The sequence below is a fragment of the Cupressus sempervirens genome, chromosome 8 (assembly GCF_028749045.1).
Source record: "Cupressus sempervirens isolate cs-2001-9-10 chromosome 8, ASM2874904v1, whole genome shotgun sequence".
NCBI lineage: Eukaryota > Viridiplantae > Streptophyta > Pinopsida > Cupressales > Cupressaceae > Cupressus > Cupressus sempervirens.
The window spans coordinates 121,833,066-121,846,358 of record NC_143125.1 but is presented as its reverse complement, the minus strand read 5'-3'; the positions used below and the strand labels follow the sequence as shown (position 1 = coordinate 121,846,358).

The 13,293-nt window shown below is 32.3% G+C and overlaps 1 non-coding gene across 1 annotated transcript; it reads left to right on the top strand.

The window, feature by feature from the left end:
- The first annotated feature begins 11,773 nt into the window (after nt 1-11,773).
- On the top strand, nt 11,774-11,868 carry TRNAY-GUA (transfer RNA tyrosine (anticodon GUA)). The gene is made up of 2 exons: nt 11,774-11,810; nt 11,833-11,868. It is a non-coding gene; the product is annotated as a tRNA-Tyr (tRNA).
- The last annotated feature ends 1,425 nt before the right edge of the window (nt 11,869-13,293 follow it).

Genomic DNA, 13,293 nt, shown 5'->3' with positions numbered 1-13,293 from the left:
CACAGAAACAAATTGGGCTGGTGATATTGATGATTAGAGGTCTACTTTTGGCTTTGTTTCTTGTCCTAGTTGTAGTCATATCATATGGTCTTACAAGAAGCAGCATACTCATGCATTATCATCTATAGAGGCAGAGTATAAGGTAGTTGCGCTAGCTAGTCAAGAGGTTCTATGGCTTTGACAGTTGATGATAGATTTTGGTTTTCCCTATGATAGTTCCACCTTTCTTTGGTGTGATTGTTATACATATTTCCTGCAACCCAATTGAGCATCAGAGGACCAAGCACATTGAACTTCACATATACTTCATCAGGCATTTGATTCAGGATGGCTTTCCTAGCTTTGAGTATATTCCCACTTCAAAATAGGTTGTTGACATCTTCACTAAACCTTTTGCATCCCCACAGTATCTTCAATTGTGTTTCATGCTTGGGGTGAAGGAAGTTGTCCTTGGGGGGTCTTAGTGATGAGTCCTTCCTTCCTTCTATTTATTGTTTTAGCATTCTTCTATCTCTTTTTGGATCAAAGTTTTTCCCATGTGGTTTTCCCTATTTCTCCATTTTTCAAAGATTTGTTTGTGTTGGGTACCTCATCAGGCCATATTGTTGGGACCCATTTCTACTTTCAGCATTAGATTTTTCTTTCTTTTTCATGCATTAGTTGTAGTTGTAGTTTTTCTCATCTTAAGGAGGAGTATTAGAGTAAAGGGTTAATTTAACTACATTTATTAAATTACCTTTACTCCCTTCTTGAGATTTCACTTTATGTACATGCATTTCCATTTAATAATTAAATATTAATTATTAAATGTCATTTACCTCCTAGAGTTTCCTTTTTAGGTTTTACAATGTCCTTCTATAAGAATTGATCCATTGTATATTTTACTCATAATTTTTTTTTGATAATATAATCTTGCATATTTTCAGAGACAACCCCTTGTCTTCTCTTGTCTTTGCTTCTCTATGATAGGTGCATGCACGTGTTCTACAAGATCTATGGATTTTTATTGCTCAAATACATCAATAACTATCTCATTTACTAGTACATGGGGTATGAATAGAGCTAATAAGTATAGAGGAAACAGTATCAAAACAAAGGAGATTTATCAGTAAATGAAAGAACAATTTGATATATCAAAAGTATAATCTTCACTGTAAAGGATTTATTGGATCTAGATGAATGATAGATGGAAGGAAAATTTTAAGTAATCATTCAAAATTATTTATAGATAAAGGTGAAAATATTTGAGCATTGAATTTGAGGATGAAATAGTAAGTGGAAATAAAGTTTATGAGAGATAGCAAACAATTAAGGATGACATCCAAAGTCAAAATGATTTCTAGAAGATTCAAGAAGTATTATGTAACCCTTATTAGTTTTAGGGAACTGTAAATGATGAGAGAAGGTATAAGAATGATCAAGAGAGTAAGAATAATGAGATAAGAGTGGAGAAGTGTGTGTAAAGACGTTGTTACATGTTACTAAAAACCAAGAGTATAGAATAGAGGAATTGCATAAGAAAGGAGTAGAAAGGATCTAACAAGCTTTAGGAGAAAGTGATTATGAGTCAAATTTCATGTTGATTTATTCCTAATAGTTTAGAACAAGATTGTGAAATCCCTTAACCAGTTAGTCTCTAATAGGACATAGAATTTTTGGAATAAACTTATTGTAAATCCCTTAACTAGGTAAAAATTGCATAAAGGGGATAAATCTCTTAACAGAGTATTCTTTATCAAGACTTCAAATACTTCTAAGAGGGTATTAGTCACTCCTAATAGGGTGAACTCGTTCAAAAGATGGCATTTATGTAAGTTCTTGACCAGGCACCTTATTACCACAATCATGAGTTGTAGGTATCATTCCCACCACAATTTCTCCCTCTAACTAAGGGTTTTCTACAAAACCAAATATTCTATTATGAGTTATGCATGTAAATTTTTGTGTTCCATGTGAAAGTTTTTACATTAATGTACCATCTTAAATTGGAAGCACTCCAATTTAATGAAGGTTTAGCACCCATTTAATGCAATTCTATCATTTATTTACATTTATCCTTCATTTTTCTCCATTTAAATAATTCATTTCATCTCATTGGACCTTATATTAATTTAGAATTAATATAAATGGGTTAAACCTTTTTTTCCTTAATTATTGTGTCCTCATTTATTAATTAATTTAAATTAATATTTAAAATTGGTCCTATCTTAGATAATATTTTATCTCCCCTATAAATTAATATTATGTGTGTCATCTTGTTTTATAAATTGGGGTAGACCTTTATTAATTCAAATTAATTACCCTTAATTTACTCCCCCAAGGAATCTTATTATGGTCAATCATTTATTACTCCACTTTAAGATGGGTCTCACCTCATTTTAAAGTTCGCAACATTGGCCACTTTGAGATCTCTATAAAAAGGGATCCTTCTCATTTCATTTTTACATCACATCACTCATTCACAAGATCAAGCACTCACACTCAAGCCTTCAAGTTGTCAAGCATTCAAGTCTTCAAGCATCATTTATGAAATTCCTACATTGAAGATCAAGGATTCAATCATCAACTGATTCAAGAAGTTTATCTAGAAAGATATTATTCAAGATTCTATATTGTATCTTCCACATTCATTCCTTTTCATCTTCTTGATCCAAATCAATTGGTGAAGTAATCACACTACATTTGATTCGAGAGATCCTACTATTGTAAGGTCAATTTGCACATTTACTTTACATTTCTTCAATTCAATTTTTTCAATTCAAGGTTAATTCCTAAACTAGGGTTTGCCCAAATAAAAACTCCCTATCGATAAAAAAAATCTATTTTGTTATTGCAAGTTGTGGATCTTCGATTAAAGAATAGGTTACAAATCTAAGTACCCTTTTTGACTTTTGTCAAAACTATGAAATCAAATTAGCATCGTATATCATCATCAGCGGTGCATTACACCCTTGAAGATTCCATTTCACCCCTAAAGACTCTATTTCACCCATGATGGGGTAATCAGTGTCTCAATGCACTCCCAATTTACCCAGGTCACCCTTTATTTCTCACCAAAAAATTTATGGGTGTTGTCTGCAACATAGTTTTCAATTCAAGTAGCAATAATCAGCCCTTTTGGAGGTCATTGGATGGCCCATTTTTCAGGTCTTTCACAAGGTATATCTTTTCTCCTATTTCATTTCAGTACACTTTGTAATTTATTTATATATCTTAGCTCTACATTGCACATCTACTTAATTTATTTTCATAGATCTTGCCAAATTGGGGTTTTAAGGATTCTTTGCATTCCTTCTACAACCCTATAACCATTAGATCTTTGTTTGTATCAGTACTCCTTTATCACTCGGTTGGCACTAATCTTCCTAGATCTAGTTATCTTAGAGTCGGGATTGAAAGGATTGATCTCCTTAACTCCCTATTTGAGTTGTGTAAGCGAGATTTATGATGAAGTTAGGATTTTATTTCCTTGATTCACATTCCCCCTTAAGAATTACAGTAATAGGTATTAAGTTATTGCATATCGATAAACTAATCAGCAATACAGTAGATGTTTGTAAAAGTAAAATACAATCTATCGGTCTATGGTGAGAAAGTTAAGTGCAAAATAGTGTGGTACTAATTCACCCCGCCCCCCCACGCCCTATAGAAGTTGATGAAAGCCAACTTCACAGTGCGCCAAGATCACCTAAATGCAAATAACCTACTGAAGAGAAACCAAAGGACGAAGGAACAAGAGCTTGAAGCAAAAAAGAGAAATTATATTGCAACAATGAGAAAATGAAATTGTTGTACAATATGATATGATGTAAAAGATATGAAAATACAATAGGAGAGCCCGAATATAAAGGCCTCTAGGAAGCTTTTAGAACAACCTAGAAGGTGCTAGGAGATAAGAATGACAATTAAGCATAAGTCCACAAAAGGTAGATTATCCTTGATCAAGGTGAGAAGATAAGTATGACTTAGATAGGAGCAAACTCCCGTGTTGTCAACAACTCCTAGACTACAACTAATAAATAAATGCATTTAACTAAGTAAACTAAGTAAAAGCATAAATAATTATTATTTAATCTAACACCCCCCCTTAAGTGCAACTTAGGGGAATGCACACTTAAGCTCACAATAGCTATGATGAAATCCAAAATGGGTCTCGGCAACGAGGCCATGTTAGGTACCCATGTACAATGCAAATAAATCTCTGTAAACTAGAGACAAAGAAGAAAACCTAGTGGGAAAAACCTCTCTCCAAAAAGAGATAGCTAAAAACCTAGTGAAAGACTGAAGAAGCCTCCAACTAGATGAATGTGCCAGAAAATAGGAACAAAGAGAAGATCATTAAGAGCATCACTAAAGCATGAAGAAGCCGCAAACTCTGTCAAAAAAAAAAACTGCTGATCTGAAGATCCTCTGCAAAAATAGAAGGCATGAACTAAGAGTGTCTATATGGTAGATTATCCATCTCACCAAAATGCATAGGTAGCCAGCCATTGCAATTGCCTAGTATATAGGATCAAATACTAAATACATAGATCTTTCTATCAAACCATCGAACCAAGGAAGCATTAGAGACAGCAAAATAACCCCCCCCCATAATGCAGATGGGGTGAGGTGATTGATCCGGGGGATACTTTCGTCAAAATTGAAGTATCTCCAAAACTCCAACAATCAGTATCAAATTAAACTCCTTGAAATTTTGGACCCAACGCAATTTGAACAGGTGAGAAAGGAGTCTGTACACAAAAGTTACGACCAGTCAAAGGTTGGTCAAATTTGGGTACAGATGCTGTTAGAAAGGCAAAAAATTAAACTCTCCAAATTTGATCAAAGTTGGCATCAAATTGAAGGTCTCATCGAGAGCTCTCCGATGACGTTTGTTTCATAAAAAACGGAGATCGTATGTGAAAATGGCGCTCGATTGAAGTCTGAGGTGGCATGGCATTAAAAATAATAATATATATATTTAAAAATAAATAAATAAACAAAAAAAACAAAATGCCATGCGAAAATTCTACTGATGGCCGTCGGGGTCGAACTCGTGACCTCTTGGCACTAAGACTCCGCTGATAGCCGTAAAAGGCGCAGTTTATAGATAACCCATTTTCACGAGAAATTAGAGGGAAAAGAGGCCGCCGGCGGGGTTGGAACCCCCGACCGGTGCCTCTTCCAAAAGATGCAACTGCCAAAGCACTATTTTAGCACTCTAAAATATATTTAGTGCAGATTATATTTATCCTTTAAAACCGACGGCCTAACCTTAGTAAAATAAGGTTATTAGTTATTTTTGACCCCAAAATTGACATGAGGCAAATTTGTTAAAAATGGCTAACAGGTTATTCCGAGAGGGGAATTAATTGAAGGGGTTATTTTTGTAAATTGTTGTTATAGCCTTATTTTGGCTAATTTTATGTATAAAAATGGGGCGTTAAGGGACTCTTAGGAATTCAGAAAAAGGGGAGAACGTCGAAGTGCTGAGAGTAAGGGAGATTTTTGAAGTGCTCATTCCTGTACTTTGAAATAGCATAATGCTGTTGTACTTCAAAGGAGTGACTTTGTAAACATTTGTACCTAATTTTTGGAGATAATCGGATCGGTCCCTCAATTGGAGTAGGACCCGAAGATGTAGTCCATACGGATGAACTTCGAGATCAAATTGTTTGCGTCTTCTTTCTCTCATTGTCTCTTTTATCAGCTTAATCTTGTTGTTCTCTTATTTCATTTATGTTAATTTGATTCGTTAAAAGTTTTAAATTAATTCTATGTAATCAATTAGCATTCCTCTGTAATAGTCCTAGATCCTAATCAGATCAGTGATAGGCAACTAAGAAGGTGAGCCAAAATACTCTACAGAAAGAACCAAGAACAGAGAGAGAGGAAGGGGTATAAACACCTATAAAAGGCACGTTTCACTGACACATCATGGGGCTAATGTCGTGGAAGGGACACTCACTTGACAAAGGAAGAGGGCACAAAAATGGAAACAAATAACCCCCCCATGGCACTTTATATTATAGTGCAAGTACAACTGTCTCAAAACAATGTTCATGATCCCAAAACGCAAGAGTCGCACTTTATCTCAGTGTGTTTGCATAAAGATACTTACAAATGATATCAACAATTATTAGAAAGGGAAAAAAGCTGATACAACAAATAGTATAGCTCAAAACAAAAGATCGGATGCCATGAAAATGATCCTTGGACCTGGAACACCCAAGATATCCACTATAGAGTAAAAATGTCAAAAACATGATAGAAAGAGCATGGGGTAGAATCTGAAGGAAATTACATCATTTCTGAAAAGACGATAGGACCAACTTTCCAAAAATATAACGTTTTCAAAAAATGGAGATGGGATGCAATACATATGCTCGTCGGAGTGAAAAATAGAAATTCAACTTTGATTGGAAAAATAGGCAACCAAACTGCATCAAAATAAAAAAATACCTACACCAATATCTTCATCTCGGAACTAGCTTTCTAGCGCTTCTTTCAAATTAAAAAAATACCTCTGAATGCTCATGTTATGGCCAAAAAACTACAAGTAGCTCAAAAAAGGACCTAAAAAGGATGCAGGAGTGTTGATGTCAGCATTTCACAACCTTAAAATTGACGGCTTGGAGGCCTTCAAGAAATATTAAGGCTGCCACGTGGCAGTACCACATTGCATCCACGTGGCAGTATGGCTAAAAAATGATGATGTGGCCACAGCCATGTGGCAGGGCCAATGTGGCACTCGTGCCACGTGGCATGCGCAGGAGATTCCACATGTGCACTGGCAATGGAGTGGCAAGAGGTGGCCGCAGGGGTGGCTGTCACTGGTGGAGGCAGCGACAGAGCATCAGAATAGGGCAACGTTGTGGCAGAGGGTGGAGGGTCGGCAGCGCGGAGCCCAAGCTACACACGGGCTGTGTGGTGGCGATGTCGCAATGGCACTATGGGCTATGACATTTTTTTTGCATTAATTACATCTGTATGGCCTATCAAGGGGCAAAAAAAAAAATTTCTTGAAGCTACAGTCACCAAAAATGGAAAGTTTTATATGGATCCTAACTATAACGAGCCTTCTGAACACAATGGCAATGTCCATTTAGGCCCAAAATGCTCTTCCTCCTGATTGAAGAAAAAATCACAAACAAACTAGGGTTTGTGTCTCTGAATCGTAGCTTCAAAAACCCTTCAAACCAGGAAGTAGTAGGGAGGCTCTGATACCATGTAGAAGTTGATGAAAGCCAACTTCATAGTGCACCAAGATCACCTACATGCAAATAACCTACTAAAGAGAAACCAAAGGAGGAAGGAACAAGAGCTTGAAGCAACAAAGAGAAATTATATTGCAATAATGAGAAAATGAAATTGATGTACAATATGATATGATGTAAAAGATATGAAAATACAATAGGAGAGCCCAAATATAAAGGCCTCTAGGAAGCTTGTGGAACAAGCTAGAAGGTGCTAGGAGATAAGAATGACAACTAAGCATACATCCACAAAAGGTGGATTATCCTCAATTAAGGTGAGAAGATAAGTATGACTTAGATAGGAACAAACTCCCATGTTGTTAACAACTCCTAAACTACAACTAATAAATAAATGTATTTAACTAAGTAAACTTAAGTAAAAGCATAAATAATAATTATTTACTCTAACACCCCCCACCCCCTCCCTCTCAGTACCCTACCTAAATCTTTCCAATAGAATGAGTTTAAATTTTTTGAAATACTTATAAATATTTATTTCAACATTAAAATATAAATTCCTGACAAACTATGTCATTTTTTTATCTTTCTATGTTAATTTGAGGTGAAGGTTGGGCTATTTATATGTTTTTATGAAAGAGTTTCAAGATATGCCTATCAATTGTGGGTAGATTTAGGGGTAATTAATACATCATTTAGATGATATTTTAGTGTCTTTAAAGACCAAGTTTTGACTTATCACGAGTTATTGATGCATGGTGGAGACCTCTAGTAATGTGTAGGCTAACTTTATTAGGGAATTATTTATCGAGTATGTATATAAAAAAATCATTATTTTGTGGACAATTAACTTCTATGAGTCTTTATGAATAAAAGTGTATGATTCACATGAGAAATTTACCTGGGAGTGGCAAATTGAAATATGAAAGAAAAGGGATAATAATTTAAGATAAATAAAGTGAAAGGTTGGTGTATTAGATGGGATTGATAACTAAATTAAAATCACTAAACAAAAATATGACAAGGGATTAAATAATAAGGGGAAGAGAAACAATGGATTGGAGACAACACAAGTTGGGGAAAATGAATAAAATTTTGACAAAACACACATAAGGGATTAAAATTGGGGCTAAAATGAGGATAAGGATAAGTATGAGAAGCTACATCCATATTTGGAGGAAGTTTTAGGCTTTGAAAAATCATCACTAAAATCTCTACCCATTTCATAAAGAATAGATACACATTTAGGTTCAACCACTTGGAATGTTTAGAAATAAAATTATGGAACTCACATGGGAAATTCACTTAGGAGTGGCAACGTGGAACAAGGAGGTAAAGGGCCAATAACTTGGAAAAATTAAATCAAAGGTTAGTACATTAGATGAAGTTGATAAGTAAAGTAAAATACTTGAATAGGAAATAGAGCAAGGTATTAACCTAAGGGAAAGGAAAACAATGGATTGGAGAAAAGAAAAATAAGGGAAAATGACTAAAATTATGACAAAACATATAGAAGGGAATTTGGACCAAAGTGGGGATAAGAGAAATTGAAAGAGATTGAGTCCACATTTAGGTGAAGTATCAAGATTTTAAAAAAAAAAATCAGTGGGAGCAACTACTTGTTTTATAAAATATAGTACCCATTTAGGTTTAGACTCCAAAACCAAAATTTACACGTATGTGAAATGGGTACCCATTTCTTTTAAATGGTTACCCAATTTTAATAACTTTATAGTCTTAGTCTTTTTTAGAATGGGTAGAAACTCAAATTTTGTTTTTCTTGTCAAGCTTGAAAACTCGCTCTTTATCCCTTGACTTACAAGTACAATGTTATGAAACCAATAAAAGATCAAGAGCTCTAGATGAGCTAGAGTTCTTTACTTTTGTAGGCAATAGAATATGGATTTATGTTTCATACAAAATAGAAGATGTTCTATTCTTATAACTTTGTATGTGAATAGTTATTGCATGTTTCAAAAGTTTGGATTTAGGTTATGGCTCAATACAAGATAATATCATCCACTTTTGATTTTCACTAGAAAATGATGGTGAGAATTTTCCCATATGTAGTTATGATTGCTTTACAAGTCAAAGTCATCGCCAATGATCTTTATACTAATACTTAAATCATAATAATGTCTTGCAAATACTATATTTTATTTTTATAATAGTCACTCCTCTTAAAATTATACAAATGTTAAATAAGAAAAAAAATTATATTTATTAAGAGTATATCAAGATTATATAAATATTTGATTTGTATAGTAATATTTTTACATATATACAAATAGTTGATAATTTAATAATTTTACATATATATATAATTTTTATTTATTTATTTATTTATTTATTTATTTATTTATTTATTTATTTATTTATTTATTTATTTATTTATTTATTTATTTACTTTCTTGGGAGCAATCTTTTCATACTCTTCATAAACCCTATCCTTTATATATAGATCACAAACCTCTTCTTAGAATCATAGGGTGTAGAATCCACAACATTCTTGTATTGTTGGTCAGCTTCTGTAATGTTAGCAACTACTCCATTGCATTTGCTACTTCCTTTGTAGTATTCACATATTTCAAAGCCTTCAAGTAATTAACTTTTTATGACTAATGTTCATCAAACCTTCTCTTCTCTTATCAATGTATCTTATTGAACTGTCCAATAATTGTAAGAAGTTGATGACAAAATTTGTATAATTGGCATTAGATGATAGATGGGTCAGATATCTAGACTTGTTATAGCTTTTAGGGGTTTCACCAGCAGATAAAATCATAGCTACTGAGATTATTACTTTTGGGGATGAATTGGGTGTTAAAAGTAGGGATTTTGACTAAGAGAATATTGAGAAGCTTAGCAAGCTGAATTTATCTTATCACTGGCAAGCTTTTGAAAGATTGAGAATAACAAAAATAAGAAAGATGGATAAGTAAAATATTCAGTTAAATTTTAGTTCATATTAGTTAGGGAACTAATATGTCTTGTGTCTATTAATTGTTGCAATTAAAAAAATCTTGATTTCTAAAGTTTAAAAAATTATATTTTTAAAATCTATTTTAAATCATTGACCAAACCAAAAAAAAAAAAAAATTAATCATTAACTTGTAATTTCTAATTGGTGATTTTGGTGGGGAGTATTTTTTTTTGAACTCAAGAATTTTTATTTTTTTTAAAAGGATAGTATGAAGCTTATCAATAAACAAATATGAACTCAAATATCAATAACAAATATAGCTAACTTTGCACACTTAAATGTCATAAACAATAATGAATATTTCTTGTTGTTCCACATGTGACTTAAGTATTTATGGTAAGGCTTCAATTTTCGTGTATTAATAGTGTGTGTTGTAAGTGTTGGGATAAGGTGACCTACCCTTACCATGATTTACTGTTTTATTTGTGCTTTCTTGGAAAGTTGCTAAATGAAGTCGGAATCTTCCAAAAGAAAAGACTTGGAATAGAAAAAGAAATATATTTTGGTGATTTGTTCTCTTATGCTTTTTTTATGCAAGAGTTGTGCATAAGTTTAGAAAATAATTTTTGTAGATGCGTTGAATGTAGACCCTTTAGAAATTGTTTCCTCTTGTACGAAAACTCTATAAGTATAAGGCATTGTTGTAGAGAATGATGTGAGAGAGAACATTGTTTGAAGAGTGTTGTTATGCTATTGAATTTGTTCTAGATTTGATATCACAGTTGAATACTCTTGGAGAGTTGTGGCTCTATATATTGTATTGTAATTGTTGTTGCTAATAATACAATTGAATCTGGGTTTGGAGTGGTGGGTTTTTTCTCGAAAAGGATTTCCCACATATATCTTGTGTTTTGTATTTATTTGTTGAATCTTTTTATATGTGTTTATTTAATTTTCCAGTGTAAGAATTTCTAAGATAATTTTTCAGCATCATCTCTCATGTTTGATTTAGCATTTGGAAGTGTTTTTGCACTTAGGCTTCCTTTCAATAAGAGTCATTATATAGGAAAGGGTCAAAAATTGATCATTTCCTAGTGTCGACAGATATAGACCTTCATTGTCTCAATAATTGCTCATTCAAAATCAATAGTACTTGTGGACAACTATCCCAATCGCAATGCACAAATATCTTAGAAGTGGCTCACTGGTCTCAATAATGATGCAAAAATGGATCATGAATAAAAAAAGTAATAATTAGAAGATGACTATTAGCATACAAATAATAGACTCTTGGTATATGTGAAATTTTTTAAATAAAAGATTAAAGGAATATCATTATGGTGATTATTAGATTTGAATCCACAAGTGGGAAAACTTCTTTTTCCAAGACTCCCTTTCCCTTAATAGACTATAAAAAAGAATTCAAATGATTATTCTTCTATTTTTCCCTTTTTTAATATCCTTTTAAATTATAGAGGCCAGTGCGCTTTTATGGAATTCGGTCATATAACTATTCTGTAAAGAAACTCTGCTTTTTATGATGTTTTGAATTAACTGCATCAATTAGTTGTCCGAATGGGGGGAACCTCATTTTCCCATAGGCTTTCAGAATATTAGAATATAAGTAAAATTTGTGGTGTCAATTTTACGTAAACCGACTTTAGCTCAGTTGGTAGAGCGGAGGACTGTAGTGGGAAACAAAATCCTTAAGGAATCCTTAGGTCGCTGGTTCGATTCCGGCAAGTCGGATATTTTATTTTTTAATACTTTTCCAAATCGATTATAATTTTGTAATACAAATTTTTAATTATCTTTCGAATCATTTTATTTTTTATTATTTTTCAAATCAATTATTTCGATTTTGATAAATCTTCTCAATTTTGATATTTTAGCTATTATAATCTATAACTTCATAATTTTACAAATCGAATATAATTTTGTAATACAAATTTTTAATTATTTTTTGAATCATTTTATTTTTTATTATTTTTCAAATCAATTATAATTTTGTAATACAAAAAAGATATCTAGTGTTCTTTTATTTCGATTTTGATAAATTTTCTCAATTTTGATATTTTAGTTATTATAATCTATAACTTCTTAGGGTTAAACTTATAATTAGTGATTATATTTTTTAAGTTTTTGAGCCAACTAAAATTTTGCAATACCAAAAAGATACTAATGTTTTTTATTTTTATTTTGATAAATCTTTCCAATTTTGTTGTTTGATATTTTAATTAGTTTTCATTATAATCTAACTTCTTTTCAAGGTTATACTTAAGTTTGTAGCTATTAACAATGGATGCCTGGTGCTCTTTCATTTGAATTTTGAAAAGCCTTTTTAATTTTAACATCTTTAATTAATAGCTGATTTTTATGTTTGTTATTTATAATACAACTTTATATTTAATTATCTTTGCTGATTTTTGTTTGTTATTCATTATACAACTTTATATTTAACGTCCTCAATTAATAGCTTTTTTTTTATGTTTGTGATTCATTCCTAGGACTAGGTCACCTTTGATGACCTGCATTTACTAATTGTGCCCCAAATTCAAACTATGTAATGGTTAGCATATGGGAATTTGAAATTCAATCTTATCAAGTTTCTATGAAATTAGAAATATTAGGAAAACATATTAAAGAAATATCCTTCCTCATTTTGACATCTCTCTCTATTCACTCCAACTCAAGCATTGAAGCATCATTAATTCAAGGCCTTCATCAGATCTTGTGGAGTCGTGTTATTACATCAACTCTAGTGATTGGCCATTGTTGTACCTTTAATTTTGATCATTTATATGTCAAGGTGTGTTCCTAAATTGAGGCTTAACTTAGACAAACCCCTTTTAACCCAATAATTTATCTCTTTTGTGTGTGAGAAATAGGTGGAGGTTGCACGGATTTGGTTACAAATTGAACATTTGGAGAGCTAAAGAATACTTGTTAGGTATGAAATAGTCAAGAGTAGGTTAGCCTCTTGACTAAGTTCTACAAGTATGTTCCCTTCTTAATTAAATTACATCAATTTTTCCTAGGATTTTGATCACAACTTAGTCTTCATCAATACTTTCCATATTTTCTATTAGAATCTATGTAGTTGTTTTCTATTTTGTTGTACATGCTAAGAGTCATTTATTCATCATATTTATTTTTTCTAGATATTGTATTCAT